Source organism: Thunnus albacares, chromosome 4, assembly GCF_914725855.1.
Source record: "Thunnus albacares chromosome 4, fThuAlb1.1, whole genome shotgun sequence".
Classification (NCBI taxonomy): domain Eukaryota; kingdom Metazoa; phylum Chordata; class Actinopteri; order Scombriformes; family Scombridae; genus Thunnus; species Thunnus albacares.
The window spans coordinates 34076733-34089885 of NC_058109.1; the positions used below are offsets into that span (position 1 = coordinate 34076733).

The 13153-nt window shown below is 39.6% G+C and overlaps 1 long non-coding RNA gene across 1 annotated transcript; it reads left to right on the forward strand.

The window, feature by feature from the left end:
• The first annotated feature begins 8156 nt into the window (after nt 1-8156).
• Nucleotides 8157-10593, forward strand: LOC122980784. The gene is made up of 3 exons (XR_006403083.1): nt 8157-8244; nt 9184-9311; nt 10544-10593. It is a non-coding gene; the product is annotated as an uncharacterized LOC122980784 (long non-coding RNA).
• The last annotated feature ends 2560 nt before the right edge of the window (nt 10594-13153 follow it).

Here is a 13153-nt window from a genome sequence, read left to right on the forward strand (position 1 = left end):
TAATGGATTCATCCTGGAAAGCTATTGATGTAGCACTGTTCTCTTTATGAAAATAATACGGAGATTATTCGACCAATGAGAATTTAGTTGGACGAGAGCATATTGACCAACTGATCGACCAGTCAACCAGCAGACTACAGCCCTACTTGCTACCACTCCTTGCTCTCCTCATCCACTCTCTAGCTTGCTCGACCACTACTTCTCGCTCTCTCTCTCTCTCTCGTCATTTTTAAAATGAGTCGCGAAGCTGATGGCAAAGCCTAACTTTACTTTGAACGGTATCAAACAAAGAGAAATGTCCTCCCCTCTTCCTAGTAATGTTTTTGTCCTCCCTCATGGCAGGGTTGTACAGCGTTACAGGTTGCGTTTCTCCAAAAGTTGATTCTGGTTCAACTTTCTCACTGTGGCACCCCTGCAGCCCCCTCCCCCGCAATCTAAACACATAAGCCATCAGCCTGTCAGCTGGCTACCTGAAGCAGTTGCTTGGTGCTCATTTAAATCATGACAGGAAAAAGAAAGTCATTTTCTCTCCATGAAAAACTTAGTCTCCGTGAAGCTTATGACAAACTGCCAGAAACGAGCGAACGAGATGCAGTGAAACAACAAGCATTTGAAACAGCTGTTCTGTATTCTGAAACAGTCAATAAAATTCAGTATATAGCGAAGTTGCCTGTTTCATTACTTTATGTTCATGTAATAAAGATACAAATGTCAATTAGATGGTAATCCGCATAAGAAATAAAGAAAAAGAAAAAAAATCGGTTATAATAATCATCCACTTATAGTGATCAATTTGACCTGGACGGATGTGATCACTATAAGCAGTTTCCACTGTATTTGCACAGTGTGTTCCTTGGATGATGCCGATTTGAATGATAAAGGCCACTCCCATTTGCGCCTGGAAAAATCTTCCGCCATTTTAGATTTTTTGGTAAACACATTTTTTTTATTTCATCTAATCTTCACCAAACTTGGTACATACTGTATTTAGATGACCCCAAATAAACTTTAAGAGTTTGTTTTTGGGCATCACTCACCGTTTGTCTGTAATTGGTTACCAAAATGTTGAAGGCATGGCCTGATGCACTTAATTGGCCATTACTCTTTAGTAATGTTAGATTGTTAGATTGCAACTGAATTTGGCAATGTTGTACATACAGCCACGCTGCACAAGTGTGTAACATTTGACACAATTCTACCCACACGGGGTGCAAATGTAATATTATAACATGATATTTCTACAATTATGTTGTTTTTAATAAAATTAAACTTGGTACACACGTTCTCCATAAGAATGTGTGTGCCATATTGAAGCATAACACCAATAGCCTCACCTTGTGTGGTCATTAATAAAACCCCACCACACTACTTATTAACTGCTATATCTCTTGAATGTAATATTCCATGTAAGCAAATTCAGAAAAAAATGAAAAACATAAATACTTTTCATGGTCAGACACAGCAGATACATCATTTATTTAAGAATATGAATAATAAGAAAACAGTTGAAAAGTAGCTGCTGTGCGTCTTTCAGCACCACGGAGGTGTGGAGAGAGAGAGAGAGAGAGAGAGAGAGAGAGGAGAGAGAGATGCTCTTTATTTCAATAATAACAGTAGTGCATTTTATTGCTGATAGAAAATATGTTCAAAGACCATTTTACTAATCCACCCTCCTGTATGGAACAATTACACCTTCGTATTCCTGAGTGCTATGGTTCATACATTAGTTTTATATTCTGTTTCACAAAGACAAGAAGGAAAATAAAGTCCTTTACAAATGTTGTAGCCTATCTGGTGTGACAGCTCCCATGTGGTATTTGTTGATACATTTTGGTTCACTTGAAATTTTGCCAAACCAAACCAAACGGAAAATGCAACAAAGTGGCTACTCATCCACTCATCCAAACCAAAGCAAATGAACTGTATATGTGAAAATGCCCTAAAATGCTCTGTAGAGCCGAGGGGAACTGTGGAGTCAGGTGGTAACTGATCAGTACAGCTTTGACACTGACTCAATGTCACAATGTTCTTGAAGTCAAATTCAAGCGCATGAGTGCATCACAGACTGAGTTGATGCATCAAAATCTTCTAAAAAGGAAACAGAATTGCTGGCCTATCATCAGTCTCAGGTCTGTGATCAGGTCTGTTTACTTTGGAGGAACAGCAGCTCAGATCTGGCTGCTCTGTCTCAAAATAAAACTATTTTCAGAATGGACAGGTGTTCTGATGTGCCATTAAACACTGCCAACATGACTGCTCAATGAAAAAATGTGAATTGAAAACAACAGCATGTGTTTAGATTATGACGCATATCCAGCTGCCTCTCAGTGAGTTTTAGCCTTTCAGTTCTTTTTGCCTACAGAGAATAATTGTAGTTTTAGAAGAAGAAAACAGTAGAAACAGAAGAGGACAAAGTCTAATTTGCTCCATGGCAAAGACTGGACAAGCTAATGCAGGAAGCAGAATTTAGAATCACTAAAAAAACCTTTAAATTGGCAAAAACTGAAAAACAATATTGTGATGACTGGGACATGGATATTTTTAGTGTGGACTTAACCCTCTAAATGACCTCATCAGTCAGGGCCTAAGTACCCTGATGAGATATTGAAAGTTTTGTTGGAGTTAGACAGACCCTTTCTTCAAAAAGAATTTTACAGCTCTGCCTTCCAATTCTGTAAGAGTGTGTGTACATATTTTTGTTTTGTTTAAGGCTTATAAGGCTAAGATTAGGTAATTAAGCTATATGATTACAAAGTGTCTACCAGGCTTGGGCAGTATCTATTTCTTCATACCTTAATGTCTTCTTAACATTTCACTGGGATATAAGTTATAGGACGTATTTGTAAAAAAAAAAACTTTAAAAAAAAAGGGTAAATATCCTTATAATATACCTTGATACTGTGATACCGCCCAACCCTAGAAACTATTGCTTGAATTGGGCCAGTATGCACAAATACTGAGAATAAGCACGTTAGATTTCTGTCCAACTGAGTACTGTTACTGTTGACTCTGTATGGCCTCTTTCTAAGGTACACATGATGTAGTTATTTGTATTGTGTAGTTATTTAAGTGTTGGCCAAAATAGGCCAATTTCCTGCTGAAACAAGTCACAAGATGAGAAAAAATGTGCAGCTGTTGTGAGGAGAGTCTAATTATGGGCTAGTTCAGTGCAAAAGCTGCTTGTGAATACATCTGATTTCTGCTCACACCTACAAAATTCTCTGTCCACAAATGATCTGCTCAGATCCTAGCAGGGACCATTTTTTTTAAATCACTGGTGAACATGTATTACTATTAGTATTTTATATTACAGAGTAGTAATTTGTACCTCAAATTAATAATTCTTGTGCATGGTTCATGTATTATTTTATTCCAGCTCAAGCACTGGTGGAAACTACAATTGTTTCTGATACTCCCAGCCTCCAAACATGAGAGCTCCCAGTTTAACTCCTGCCAACAAACCTTTCCCTCCTGTCCTCCCTGCCATTTTTATTTTAAAGCCTCTGGAAATATGGCTTTACATAGCAAAAATGCATATATGATATTAAAGTTGAGTGTCTCATGAAACATCCACAAAAATCTGAGTGAACAAAAATGTTCATAACTATTAGAAAAACTAGTTCAAAAACAGCTCATTGTGCCATTTAGACCATTTCTCAAGACTGTGTAGGTGTGGCAGATCATGTTTTGATTGACACCTGCACCGGCTCCTGGGTGCTGGCTAACTGCAGCAGCTAACGACTGGGTTTCCATGGTGCGGAGCCGCTCTTCTAACTCACTGAGCCTCACCTCCAATGCGGTAAATACACTATTACATGTACCATTATCACTAAAGGAGGCAGAGGAACAACTAAACATAAGACACACCGAGCAGAGCAGGAGAGCAAGAGGGAGAGATGGAAGCCATCGCTAACTGCTAAGCTGAAGTAACTCTCAGATCTGAAAAGAATGAGAACAACTGTGTGATTTGTGGAAAAGTCGCTAACAGAAGGAGAGCGCTAAGAGGGTAATTAGCCGCAGTAACTAAAAATATAGCAAAATTAACTGGGGTGTGATGCACAAACGCTGCCAATAACACAGAAACTCCAGCAACCAGAAATGATACAATACTGTTACCACAGCATGTCACGTCGTTTATGATTGGTTCATAGAATTTATTGCAGCATTTATGTAATAAATGTCTGAACATAAACAAGCCCAATTCAAACCCAGTATCAGGAAAGTTCACAAAAACTTAAATGACAGTATTTTGAATTTGGATTGAAAGTAATTTCTAATACTTTTTAGATGCTTACTATGTACATAAGACCCTAAATTACATAGTTAGAGGATTCTTGTGGATTCGGGTTTCCAGTGACTTTAACTGAAGAGGACCAGCATGATGAGAGTTTTATTTCAGCTGCTGTTGCGAGAAACTCTGAAAGCTTTACCTATGTTTGCTCTGATGAATAGCACCTTGACTTGTGCCATTACATAATCCAGATAATTCATACTAAAACTGACCTGACTGCTCAGTAGAGGCTACCAGTCACTCCTTTATTTACAGTATGGTTAAAATTAATGCGGTGGCAGCTTTAACTTGCATCATAATTTCTGACATAAATACCATAACTACTGTACTTTGAGAAGTTGTAGTGAGCCTTGGATACGATAACAGTGCACTGTCTGACCACAGCTGGTTACTATTAGAAAGGTCTAGGCCTCCAGACCCACTCCCACTCACATTACAGGTACACACAAACACACACACACACACACACTCTTTTGATTTCTCTCACTCAGTCTGTGTCTCCTGGAGAAAATCTTCCCGGCTGAACAAAGCAGCTCTCTAAGTTGTACTGACAGCAGCTCAATGTAAACCATCCATCGTGGGTTCAGCCGCAGGATCTGTTTGGCAGGTATAAAGTGGCATTCACATCATCTTGGAAAAATTGTTCTTGTGTGTGCTTCTGCAATTATTGTGTATGTGGTGTGTTTTTCTTTCTTGAAGTGATCTTGCGCTTGCAAGAGGTGAGCTGTGCAGAGTCTGAACTTGCTGAACTTTGAACCTGACAAACCATCATCATATACACACCAAACAGCGACCAGGTTCTGTCTCAGCATTGACATTGTATCATTTTACTTTGCAAAGGTCAATTCACCAGCTAATCAAAGGCCTTGTAAATATCTTTATCCTGCTGCTCTGGCATCTGAAAATCCTTCAAACACATGGATTACTCAAACAATCTTCCTGGATTATATTTCATCGTCTCACCAGTACCTGAGGCAACATTAACCTCCACCACGCAACCCCTTAGTCTGAACGCTTGGCTAAATGTTCTCCTAAAGGCCCTAATATATTCCAAAATATGTACAGACATGGACAGCAGGGTGGAGAGTGGACCCACACTTGGTTACGTTTATACTACACTGGGTGCTGTCAAGTTTGATCTGCAATCTTTGCAGACATGGGCAGAAGATTACATTTTCGTCATGTGAACCCCTGTCGACTCTCATGGAAACATAATTTGATTATGTTAACGGTACCCTGTGTGGTTTTTTTTGTAAATAAAAGTTTACATTCAGTCTTTCTCACCAAAACTCATTGGGCCCTATTTCGTTCACTTTGCCCACCTGTGTGGTATAACTCAACTCACAATGCACAGACGGGAGGCTCATTTAGATGAAGCAGTGTGAAGCAAATTGCTTGTATTTTGATGAAAATCAGGACTTAGAAATTGTGCTGAAAGTAGATGTCCTACTACATCTTACCAGGCAACGTGACTCTTATGCTAATGTGGTGATTTTATCAACAAGAGACATTTTTTTTTACATGTGAGACATAAGATTGCCAGGACTCACCAATCCTGTACATCATAGCCTTCTTCTCGACTTTACTTTTAATGAAATATATGTTTTATATTTTATTCCTTAAATGCATCTGCATCTGGCTGCAGATGTATGGTGCTGTGTGTTCACATTGCGATGCACCTCCATAAAATAGGGCTCATTGTGTGTATCCTCGAGGCCTGACAAGCACACTGAATGCATTTCTTTCCTCATGAAACATTTGCAAAGCTGATTGTTGAAAGAATTTGGAACTTACATAGATAACATGCATTCCATTGTGCAATCCAAGTTAAACCTTGAAACTTGTTTACTTGCCAGCACTTTACTTCTTCACTACCTTTGTTGAAGATTTGCTACATTTCTTGGCGTGTTGCTGCTACCGTGGGCTTTGTATCATGTCATGGCCATTTTTTGTGTACTTGCACAAGATACCAAGAAAAGGGGGACCTACTCACAAAAATATTCATCTTAATGCTACTAGTGGTCAATAAGTCCACAGGGTACTTTTAAGCTTTTCCTGGCAAGTTGACATACAGTATATTTTGCACCATATTTTATTTCGACCTTCCCCATATGGCAGTGCTATGTAAATCCACTATTTGTAGAATTTTAATGTGAATGTATCCTTTAATTAATTTAGTTAATTCTGAAGGCATATATTGTTGTTTGAAAAATAACAGACAATCTCGCAAATAATTGGTGCAGTCTAGGTGTTGCGTTGTGTCCTTTCATCTCAGTGTGGGCTTGATCTGTGGTGTGACGGGGGAAAGATATGCACTGCTGTCTGCCACAGCGTTCTTCTTTCACACTACCACTGGGGGTGCTAAAGTCAGATATTTGAAAAATCTACACATAGTGGCTTTAATTGTGTATGAAAGTTCTTAGTGTTTAGTATAGAAATTATGTAATATTTGCTATTCATCATCAAGAGATTAGAAAAAATAGAAAAATAAAGTGAAACAGTCTGTAGCTCCACCTGCAGATTTTTCTCAAAACAGGAAAATTTTTACAAGTTGCTATAGATTTAAGGCTTTGTCAGGGTAGAACTTTGGGTGGCTCAGTGTAAATTATGAATAATGAAAATGTAATTAATAGCCAGAGGTGATATGATGAAATGATGATAACATATGGAAGTATAAGGCAGCATTTTACAGTGTGTTAACAGGGCTGGACTCTAATGGCTATGGATTTATGAGCATTCCTTCACGCACTGTGGAGAAGAAACCCCTGCTTGTTCCCCTCGAGTCTCCATACAACCCCAACCCCCACCACACACACACACACACACACACACACACACACACACATACACACATTCTCTTCTTTCTGTTACATAACCAGAGCCCCATTATCACACGCTCGTTTCTAAAGCTAGGGGGGTCCCTCTTTCCCAGCAGAGAGCTTTCCTGCACATCTTCCTGGAAAGAAGACACAGGATTATGTGCTTTCTTTACACACTTCACTCAGCTCACACACACACACACACACACACACACCACATGCACACAAACACACAGATGTAGACTGGCATATGAATATGCTGTGCAATAGTCCCTCTCTCCCCCTCCAACCCCTGCCATTCCTCTCCCTCTCTCTTTCCCAATGTTGTATTTCAGTGACCTGGATTTCCTAACATCACATGTTGAGGCTGTTTTGCTCTCCAAATGTCCTTGTGTGTGTGAAGTGGAGGGAATGACAACAACAATGACAAGTCTCTCAGAGACACACACAAATACACACATAAACACATTTCAGCATGATCAACATTCACCCGGCAACCTCTATTTTGGTCTTTTATATGAGCTGCAAACATATTTTCAAGCACAGGAATGTGAAAGGCACGTAGAATAAGAAGAGGCATATGGTAGTAATGTGTGTGTGTTTGTGTGTGTGTGTGTGTGTGTGTGTGTGTGTGTGTGTGTGTGTGCTTGGTGACTGATTTGTGAAAGCCCAACAATGCCTTATATCTACAGCTACCAATGTCACCCTGTACTGTGTGTGTAAGTGTATGTGTGCATTCAGTGAACTTTGTGATGCTGCAAAATATGTTCTGATATCAATTCAAAACTGTTTAAAAAGCTGAAAATTAGGTGTATATCTTTCACTATTATCAATATGTGAAAACAGCAAGTCATACAAGAGAATATCATTTGTCACTGCTCTCAAAAATGTCACCTACACCCCTTAGAGTAACTGTTTATATAAACATTTTCTGACCAACCACCTTTAAGCCCAAAAAGTCATCCCTTTTCGCAGTGAAAAATCATTGTTGAAGTATTTTTTTTAAAACTGTATTTAAAATATTTTGTGTTTTCTATTATTCAAAGGAAGAATAGAAGGTCTTTGGAGGTTTATCAGAAATGTTCCTGAGCAGGAAGGCCAGTACATGTATCTGACTGACATCTGAGCCAACAGGTACGCCAGTGTAAAAATAGCTTACAAAGCTAAGAAAAGACAGTGTTTTGTTAGCGGCAGTGAGGATTAAGGACTATCACATTTAGCATTCAAACTAACTGATGTTGACGCTTTTAGGTTTTAAACGTGCAACAGCTGACTAGCTAATTAACTACCTACAGTAGCTTGCCAACTAATGTTAGCGCTGCATGCTTTTCCATGTGGATATTCGTTTGGTAGTTCATTTAGCAAGCTGAGGTGCAACACATGATAAGAGACATTTGTTAGAAAACTAATGTGGGCTGCAGTTCAAGCTCAGTTCTATGGCTCTTGTCGGCACTGTTGTCCAGCTGTTAGTCAGTGTCACTGACAGAACAACGTTAGTGCTTCATACAATTTCAGTTTAAAATTAAATCATTTGTTTGGCTATATGAAAATAATTTCTCTCAAATATAGACAGAGAAACAAGAGCACTCAAACAGGAAATTTACAGAACATAGAGTCTCTCAGCTCATTGTTTTGGATTTATGGTTCACAACTTTACTGTTTTTGTTCAGTCTCACTGCTCTCATCAACCAAAAGCAGCAGCAGGCAGCTGTTCTCAGTGAAAAAGTTTATTGTGCTGCACCCAAGTACATTTACTGCAGGTTTAAGTTTAGGCAACTAAAACTATTTGGTTAATATCATGGAAAGATGTAATTATGGTTAAACAAAACCAACATTGACAGGATGTGAGTTGTCAAAGTAAGACACTTTGTGCACCCAACTATCCAACCGTCCTCCTCCCTGAGAGATTTTACCACAATATAACAACAGAATGCTTTATTCTACTTTGTTTCTGAGAGACAACAGTCATTATTCACACGACCACTAGAGGTCAGCTGTCAAGACAATGTAGACCTACTGTATGTCATCTTAAGTCTTTGAACTAACAGCCGACACTGTCCTTTCTCTCTTCAGGAACAAAACTAGGCCATGACAGACAAAAGCAGAGACATTCTGACATGTCAGAAAGTCATCAGAGGGAGAAACACACACACCAGGAGACGCAGATGAGTTTAATGTGGCATCCTGCAGATGCTTATATGGTATGCATGAATGGACATTACCATTTAGATAGCAGGTCATTGGTGAAGCAGCTAGGTGTTGATCAAGACTGCTGTGCTTTGGAAGTCTCATGTCAGTTATGGGCTGATCAGTATTCATTGCAAGGAGACAATTTCAAAGAAGTCATAGACTCTGGAGGTAAAAAGATCCTATCTGCCCATCTCTGCATAATTGCAGCAGAACTGAATGAAAGCAGAATTTTCAGATGTAAAATGTGTCAGAGGGTTGCTGTGCAATATTTGACTTATATGTCTGGGAAAAGCAAAGGCCATTTCCTCTTTACTTGTACGTATTGTGTCAGTTTCTTTGGCACATAATTTTCTCAACTCTTGCTGTATCACAGTTTGTTTTAGAAGCAATCATTCTTTTTATATTGCATGCAAATGGGACAGGGCCTCCAAAGAAAACCTCTTTGTGTTGCCCAGTCCAGACTGGAGCTATTTTAAGCATGTTGTGAGGGACAGTGTAGCTAACTGAGGTTTGGATTGAAAGGGGGCCCCTCCTCCCCTCTGCCCATAGCAGGGGGCACTGCAGGGTAACAAGCGGTGTTGGGCAGTAATGAATTATGGTAATTGAATTACTTTTTTCAGTAACAAGAAGTGTAAAGGATTACAATTTGAAATTCAGTAATTATATTATAGTTACTAATCCCAGTAACGCTCCATTACTTTTACACTTGGGGGTTAGCGTGACAGATGCTCCGGAGGAGGAGAAATGCAACTTGCAGTAATTCCAAAGTTGTCTTATTCATATGTTGTGTGTTCTTAGCCAGCTTGCTAATGTTAGCCACCGGTACACGTACTTTCAGGAGTCTCCTAATGCTAGTTTAGTTCAGAGTTGGAGGGTGTGTAAGTCGTGCAGCTGAAGTCGGGACTTCTGCAGTCACTGAGGCTATGCTAACACTGTCTTATTTTCTATTTCTACTTTTGTTGAATACAAAAGATGCAGCATGTGTGTGTGGAGGATGCTGATTAGTTTACAGGAAACTTTGATGGAGCTGACGGTTGAGTAACAAGAGTAAAGTAATGAGTAATGTAACGTGTTACTTTTGCTGCTGAGTAATGACTAAAATAATGTAATTACTTTTAAAATGAGTAATGATCAGTAATTAATTACAATTTTAGCTGTTAAAAAGCAGCTGAATAGAGCAAAGGGAACCTGCAGAGTTGGGTGATAATTCTTATGTTTTATGTTCTATTTCTCAAAAGAACAGATGTTGCCCCCTAATGAAGCGGGCATCCTTTGTGCCAAGAGTGTATCAGGTAAAGTGTAAGTTTGAAAATGTCACAACAGAACAATGATAAGCATTATTTCACTAGCCACATTCCAGACCTCACATTACCATATGTGAGTGAAGTATCCTCAAAGTAAAGTGGCATTTTGGACATTGTGCTTGAAGGAGGGACAGTTGGGTAATAGTGCAGTTGTATGCACTATTACCCAAAGTGTCATCAAAACCTGGCCAGTGGCATCAGAGGCAGAGAGAGGGACAGATGGATGATCCAGAGTGTATCCCCAAGACTCCTAATAGGTCAAGACTGTATTGCTGTGTATGAATATAAACCATGTGTCCCTCCCATTGTGACACGTGCATCAGCTGTCAGGCATCGCACCACCAAACAGGAATCTCACCTTGGCCATGTTCAGATGTGTCACTCCTCTCTTTGTAGCAGCCGAATCAAAATACACGCAGGAGCGTACGCATACAAAATGCTCGCATATGACTCACACACAGGCACATACAGTACATAGCAAACACACAGGCACATGACTAACACATGCCGTCTCTCTTCCTCTTTCTATCTCTCGCTCTCTCCCCACACACTCAGAGGAATCCAGTGCTCAGCCATAAACAACACGGCACCCTATCTACCAGGCCATGGTGTGGGCTGACATGGAGAATGTGATGAAGAGGTGACCTCCCAAAACAGCCTCTGTGATGTTTTAGCCGTGACGCCTGGATCCTTCACAGGAAGCAGACATCGGAATCCTATCTTTAGTCTCCAAGCCTACATATGTTTATGTCTTTTCTTGCATTCTTCTTCATGGGAAATATGTGCTGCTGTAGACTGGAGAGCGATACACATTCAGGCTGTCATGAGTGATAATGTGGAGTACATTTAAAACTCACAATTTCCATGCAACAACTGAAAGGTATATAATTTAGAATTTTCTTATTCTTATTCTTGTCAAGGTAGAGGTCTGGAGCACAACTGCTTAACCTATTCAGTAAGTGATGAGAAAACAAACACCAAAATCTTCAGTATGTCTCCAGTAAATTACATTCAAACACACTGAAAGACAGGTAGACAATGATAAAACTTCTAGCAGTTTTATCTAAACAGCCCCTCCAAATCCTGTGAGAGCACAAATCCTGACATGTCTGTGTAGGTTGGTCTTTGATTCTTGATCATCCAGGTGGTAAGATCTGAAAAACAGATAGGTTCTCAATCAAAATTCAGTCCTCAGGGCGCCCCGGTAACAACATCAGAGTTCAATTCCGGCCATGGACTGTTGTTGAATGTCATACCGTTCTCTCTATCCGTGTTTCCTGTCTCTCTGCACTTCCAACAGTAAAATACAGGCAAAAATGCCTTCAATTCAACCTTCACAGACACCACTTCTTGCACAAGACTGTACCAAAAGTCATCACTTTAGAATCCTGCTAATGCCAGCTAAATGAATGTTTGGAACGTTCTCTTTGCTAATAAAAAAAGATAGTGGACAGATAAAAATAAAAGATTCATTAGCACCTGCTGCAGCAAATCTAGCTATTTCAACCTTGAATCAGATCCAAAACAGAGCCAACTGTCAGAAGCCAACCCTACAACTGGCACAGACCATCTATCTGATCAGTCATAATGTCCAAATTTGGGACAGAATCAGTTTTATGTTGTAATGTGTGTATATAAACAGCTTCTTTACTTCCCCTTTAACCTTGACATCACATAGCAGTGGACAATATGTGCATTTTTAATGGAATGTACAGGTATAAGGTGGGGAGTAAGTAGTATGTATCTTAGTTTTCCAGGGCAGAAATCAGAATGTGGTCAAAACCACGGTAGATAAAAGATGTATAAAGAAGTCCTATAGTGTGTGTTCCCGACATCTCCACAAAATGGTATAAATCTGTGTGCAATATGATCTATCTGGTTTTGTTTATGCATTTGATGTTAACATGGCTCACATCAATATCAATGCATAAAATGACTTCAATGACAGCTTAAGCTCAGTGTGAGTGTTCTTCATACATAAATATACAACCAGTACAACAGCTTTGTTTTCCAGGAAATCGGCCATTTCCTTCAGGGAGACCAGTTTGGAATATTGTTGGGCAGTAACTCACCAATACAAATTGAGCGTGACCACAAGCAGAGCCTTGAGGCACCTCGCCACCTCACACACAAACAGATTCGCACCATAAAGTGCCTCAGCAAAACACATCATGATAAACAACCAAAGCTCCAAAACAGCACTGCCAGAATGTGAAGCAACACTCAGCACCACTCCATACACATAGCTGGATCACAAATGAGTCACACTTACACACTTTCTGACACACAGTGTAACTAGAGAGAACCTTTTGTTTGCCAAAGTTGTTGAGCAGTTTGCCATTTGACAGAAGAGAGGAGAGATGAAAGTGTTTATAGCTTAGTGTGAGTGTGTAAACAAATCCTATAATCTCAGCTGGAGTCTCACACACACACACACACACATGGGTTTATTTAAGTCACTTTTGGAGCATTTACATAGACTTACATTCATTTCTTGGAGACTTACCCTAACCCTTACCTTAAAGCCCTACTCCAGCCAGTGTTACTTC